This window comes from Dioscorea cayenensis, chromosome 20 (assembly GCF_009730915.1).
Source record: "Dioscorea cayenensis subsp. rotundata cultivar TDr96_F1 chromosome 20, TDr96_F1_v2_PseudoChromosome.rev07_lg8_w22 25.fasta, whole genome shotgun sequence".
Classification (NCBI taxonomy): Eukaryota; Viridiplantae; Streptophyta; class Magnoliopsida; order Dioscoreales; family Dioscoreaceae; genus Dioscorea; species Dioscorea cayenensis.
In genome coordinates this window covers 2,200,707-2,206,766 of record NC_052490.1, presented here as the reverse complement: position 1 = coordinate 2,206,766, position 6,060 = coordinate 2,200,707, and the positions used below count along the sequence as shown (strand labels likewise).

General features: G+C 40.0%; 1 non-coding gene across 1 annotated transcript; it reads left to right on the top strand.

The window, feature by feature from the left end:
• Window positions 1-5,745: 5,745 nt before the first annotated feature.
• LOC120252322 lies at window positions 5,746-5,852 on the top strand. The gene has a single exon (XR_005533863.1). It is a non-coding gene; the product is annotated as a small nucleolar RNA R71 (small nucleolar RNA).
• The last annotated feature ends 208 nt before the right edge of the window (window positions 5,853-6,060 follow it).

Sequence of the window (6,060 nt, the reverse complement as noted above, 5' to 3'; positions counted from 1 at the left end):
CAAAGTCAAAAAGATGATGATAACATGGCTAAGAAACAAGTAGAAAAGCCGACAAGTTCTTTAACTTGTCTTTAAAACATTCTTTTAATGAAGGGTAGCTAAGAACCAAAAAACTTGAAACATTCATTTAATATAGAGTAGATTGAAAGAGATGCATCATGAAACATTAATCAAAACAACGAGGATTGAAAAACACAAATTGTTGAAATTTTTCATCAATGAAAACATCTAATTTTAAAGAAAAAAGGCATTTCGAGCTTCATTGTAAACTTGAAAATTAAAATAAAAAACAAATTAGCAAAGTATAAAACAAACTTTGCTTTTATTACAATAGGAAAATACTAATAGAAATCTCACCAACAAAATAGAAATACTAATGTTAGGAAGATGAAACATTTATCTTAATTTTTAGAAATTGCATCTGCAAAATAAAAATGAATAATTTAGTTTATGTCTTATAAAATAAATAAAAACTCTTCTCCATATGAAATTGATCACCAAGTAGAAGCTATATGATATTGATCTCCATCTTCATTGGGATTAGAAGATCTGATGCCATTTTTTTGTGAGTGAGATGTCCCCGGACCCTATAAGATATACTTGTAGTTATCTAGACATGAAACATCCTCATATAATTTAGATTTTATATTAAAAAATATACCTTATTAGATTTTGCAAACAATAAAGCAGCAACACCACTTTCCACACCAATTTAGCGACCAGTTGTATGAATCAATATATCTACTTTGTTCTTCAAATCAGTAATATCATTTTCCATCAAGCTATTTTGACTTTCTAAGTATCTATTTTGACTTTCCAAGCGCCTATTTTAGCTTTCTAGGCATTCACACCTTTCCATTAGTTCACAGCGAGTAGGATGAGGTCCATGAAGGTCTTTAAGTGAAACTCCTAGACCATACATTCTGCAACGCCCATGGTTATCTTCTCCCATGACCAGGGAGAATATTTTATCCCTTACCGTACTAGAACTTTGGGAATCCTCTAGTAGTGGGGATGACAAAGTATTCATTTTGGCCTATAAAAAATTTTATACTCTATAAAATAGGTAGAACATATTAAATTTAATGGATATTATGTACAGAATAAGAAAAAATTTGAAGTATGTACAACTCTTTCTTCTACAACAGCATCAACAAATGTCCGATCTCTTTCTTCATCTAACTTGTAAAACATGTCTAGTCATGATGGTTCTACCCCATCATTATTGATAGTCTAGTACAACAAAAAGTTAATTTCATATTAATCAAATGAGATATTCCAAAAAAACAAAACATATTATTAGGGTATGGATTAAAAAATAATAGGCATTCCAAAAAGAAAACATACGATTAGGGTTTTGATTGAAAAATATGAGACATTCTGAAAAGAAAATATTTTATTAGGGTTTTGATTAAAAATTAACAGACATTCCCAAAACAAAAGATAGAATTAGAGTTTTGATTCAAAAAAGTAAGACATTTAAAAAACAAATAACAAAGCATTAGGGTGACCTGTGTAGCCCGAACCTCTGCCAAATCTTTCTGTAGCACTCCCACATAACTCTTGAGCCTCTCAAATCAATCATGGACTCGAGTGGGAGAAAATACAAGCACTAGGGGTGGCTACTGTGCAGTGGGAGGTACCTCTATCTCCGTCTGCTCGGGTTGAGGCCCTAGCAATGGCTGGGAGCCTCTACTGGCTCTGGTGCATGTGTAATCAGTACATGAACTCCCGGCCATTATATATGTACTATCCCCATCTGTCTCATCATCTCTATACCCAGGGGAGCAGGTACGATCGTCTTCTCCACCCCTCTGAGAGCATCTAGAAGACCCATCTCGATGATGAGTGTAGTGATGTATGGGCCTGAGAATATCACCCCCACTCTTGCATACTATCGTTAATGCCTCAAATATTCGGCCAAGATATGTCCCAAGTGAATTGGCTTACTCTACACCATGGAGTACAAATATAATAACTCTTGTCTACTCAAAACTCCAGTGCTGTCACCTCAGCCATTCACTTATCTGCTCAAGATGGTGTGAATATATTTGTAGCTCGGTCGGGAGAGGCATGTAGCCTTCGACACCCCAGTCTCATACTATCCCTGTCGCCACAGCGCTCTGTACGCACACTGAGGTGTCAAGCTGCCAGGGTAGTCTGTAGGCAAACGATCGTATTCCTTAGTATCAGTAGATGGCTCATCATAGAGCCCAAGTCGGATAGAAAACTACGTGACACTCATGCTATTGTGCTGTCCGAACGCTCTAAACTGAATGACATCTATACTATTAAAGCTGTTGTAGGAATGATCGAACTCGAAAGAAGCAAGAACCTCAAGAGTCAACATACAGATCGCTGGCTCACGAATAGACAGTAATCTCCTCCAGCTAGCCACTGACAACAGCTCATTGACCTCATCAACCATATCATCTGTGCATGGCTATCGCAAACTCCATCTGTTCCGACTCAGGTGAGGGCTCGCAAATTCATTTAAAATGGCAATACTACAGAAATCCACACACCCATGTGGATTCATGGGGCTCAAGACCGCACGACACTTGTGCTAAACTCTCAAAAATACATCATAAATTCATTCTAAAGTTATCCTAAAGAAAGCATCTATCATTTATACATCAAAACGAAGCACATTCACCAGTTTAAACCGAATAAAATGTAATATGGTGAAGAAAAGAGAGAATGAGGGTGTACCGACAAGATGAAGATGAAAACCTTGAAATCGACCGAAAACTCGAGTAAAATCCCACTAAAGCGATGGTAGGAGGTCGGCAAAGTGCAAGAATTTGTTCTCAAAGTGTTTTGGAGTGTGAAACTGAAAAGGCGAACAAGATTTATAAAGAGAAATCATGGATTTTAAAAGTCTGTACATCAACACGGGCATGTGGAAATTACCCACGCCCGTGTGACTCCACAGGAGAGCCTCACAAGGGTAGAAACACCCCCCTATGTGCTATCAGGATGGCATTCTTTGGCTTTGAACGCACCCACACGGGCGTGTGGAAATTCTCCATGCCCGTGTGCGCGACCCGTAGGGGCACTCACACTCCCTTGAGGCTTCCCGTCAAAATGAGAATTTCTCTAAGTGTTTCACACGCCCATGTGGAAATGCCACACGGCCGTGGATATTCACAAGGGCCACTCACAGGTGTACTCACACACCACTGTGTCTTCTCGGGATGGATGAGAACTCTCTGCAGAGTTTCACATGGGCGTGTGGAAATTACCCACAACCGTGTGTAATTCATAAGGTCATCCACAGGGGCAGACACACGCCCCTGTCTCTTCTCGGGATAAAGCTTTGAACTTTGCAGAGAAACACACGGCCATGTGAAAATTCCCCACGGGCATGTGACCATCACAAGGTCGTTCATATTGGCATTCACACGCTCCTGTGTCTTCTCGGGAAAGAGATGTTGAGCTTTGAACGTAAACACACGCCCGTGTGGAAATTCGACACGGCCGTGTGTCTTCTTTGGATGACTTTGAAATAATCACAGACTCTGTAGAAAATTTTTGAACATTTACATCTATTTATAGGCTACCTATATTATGCAAAATTGACCAGAGACTCATGAAAAACACACTCAAACTACCAATAAAACTTGCCAACCACAATTATGCACATGGAAACATCAATGATCCACTAGAAAATCACAATAGTAGCATTTAAAAGTTCAAGACACCAACACTCAAGCTTTTATTCATTTAAACACTAACTAAAACCCAGAAAAATAGTAAAGACTTGGGTTGCATCCTAAGAAGCGCTTGTTTAACGTCAATTAGCCTGATGTACCTAACTTTACCTCACGGGGGCTCACAGATGAATGGTTCCCTCTTACCCATAACCTGAAAGGGTGACGAACATAGTCTTTTGAAGGTAGAGGGGAAGTTATCAAGTATGTTACCGCACATGGGTTCATCACCCTTACTCCGTTCTTCCTCATCGCCATTATTCTTAGGCCGTTTCTTATGACGTCTCCTTGCACACTTCATCTTTTGGAGCATCTTTTTCATGATCCCCACGGTAGGTTGTATCTTTTCCTCTAGACCAAGCATCATCACATTTTCATTCTCCACTTCTTGGTCTACCAACCCCTTGTACGGGTTCGAATTCATCATTTCTTGGACATATTCATCTATAAGTTCATCGGTACTGTCAAGAAAGTAAAGAGTATCATCAAAGTCAAGAGAATGTCTCATGGCTTCGGTGAGGTGATATGTAAGCTTGTCATCCCCAACTTGTAAAGTCAACTACCCGCCGTCCATGTCAATAAGGGCCTTGGTTGTGCGCAAAAACGGCCTCCCGAGTATCAGCGGAATCGACATCCTCATCAATATCCGACACCATGAAGTTTACAGGAAATATGTACTTGTCGACCTTCACAAGTATGTCTTCAATGATGCCCCTCAGATGTCTAACCATCCGCCAATTCTAATGTCATCCGAGTGGGCCTAGGCTCTTTTAAGCCTAGCTTTTGGAAGAATGTATAAGGCATGGCGTTAATGCTAGCCCCTGAGTTTGCCAATGCCTTTTCTTCACCCAAATTTCCGATGTTGCACGGGATGATGAAGCTTCTGGGGTTCTTCTTCTTGTTCGGCATATTCTTTTGCAACACCGACCGAACATGCAGACATCTAATATCATAGATGCACTTTCCTATAACTTCCTTTTATTGGTGAAGAGGTCCATCAGAAACTTTCCATAATGAGGCATTTGAGACAACGCCTCCACAAATGGGATGTTCATGTGCAACTGCTTCAATAACCCCAAGAACTTCTTATATTTCTCATCATTTTGGTTGATCTTCAATCTTCAAGGATAAGGGATTCTTGGCTTGTAAGATGGGGGTACCACCTCCTTTCCTTTAGTTCTCTCATAAACCTTCACGACATCTAATGCATCAACAATGGTCTTCTCACCCGGAAGCCTACCCTCAACCTCACGACCACTTCTCAAAGTGATCACCTTCACATGTTCCCTCGGATTGGTTTCATTGTTACTAGGCAAAGCTTTCCATGAGGTCTCTTCAATAACGACTTCACAATTGGCCGTACCTGATTCTCTAAATTATGCAATGATGTGTGTGGTTGCGAAGTGTGGCTTCAACCTACTGAAATCTTGTGTTGGACGATTCAATGAACTTGGTTAAAGCCTTCTCTAAATCAGTCATCCAGTTTTCCTACCCTGAAACTCAGTTCTCCATATTTGGGGCTTGTTGTTGTTATTGGAAACTGGTTGGTGCCATTGTTTTCTGTTACCTTTGATTACTCAATGAAACATTCTGATGGCTCCTCCAACCCGCATTGTAGGTGTTGCTATATGGATTGCCTTGGTTTCTCATTACATTACCCACAAATTCCACTTATTCTACCAAAGATATAACACCAATAAAAATCGGGCAATCAGATGGAGCATGTGCTCCCCCACACCCTGCGTAACTATTCACGGTTGCCATTCTATAAGAAGTTAGAATGTCTAACTTCTTGCTCAATGACTCTACTTGGGGCGCCAATGAAGTAACTATGTCAATATCATGAAGTCCGGCTACCTTCTTTCTATCCCTTGTGTTCCACTGATAACTCTTCATAGCTATTTCCTAAATGAGATATTGAGCTTCTTACTAGGTCTTTCTCCCTAAGGTACCTCCTACTGCAGCATCAAGTAACTGCTTCGTGCTTGTGTTTAAACGATTATAAAAAGTCTGAATGATCATCCACTCGGGGAACCCATGTTTAGGAGATTTCCACTGGAGCTCCTTGAACCTATCCCATGTCTCAAATAAAGGCTTCAATTTCATTTGCACAATACAGGATATTTCATTCCTAAGCTTCACAGATTTTTCGGGAGGGAAATATCGAACAAGCAAAGCTTATACAATCTCCTCCCATGTAGTGATCGATGCTCTAGGTAATGAATGTAGCCATTGCTTAGCTCTCCCTTTAAAGTAAAATGCGAAGGCCCTCAACTTGATATCATCATCTGTAACACCAATAATCTTGATCATGTTGCACACCTCCAAGAAGTTCTCTATGTGATTG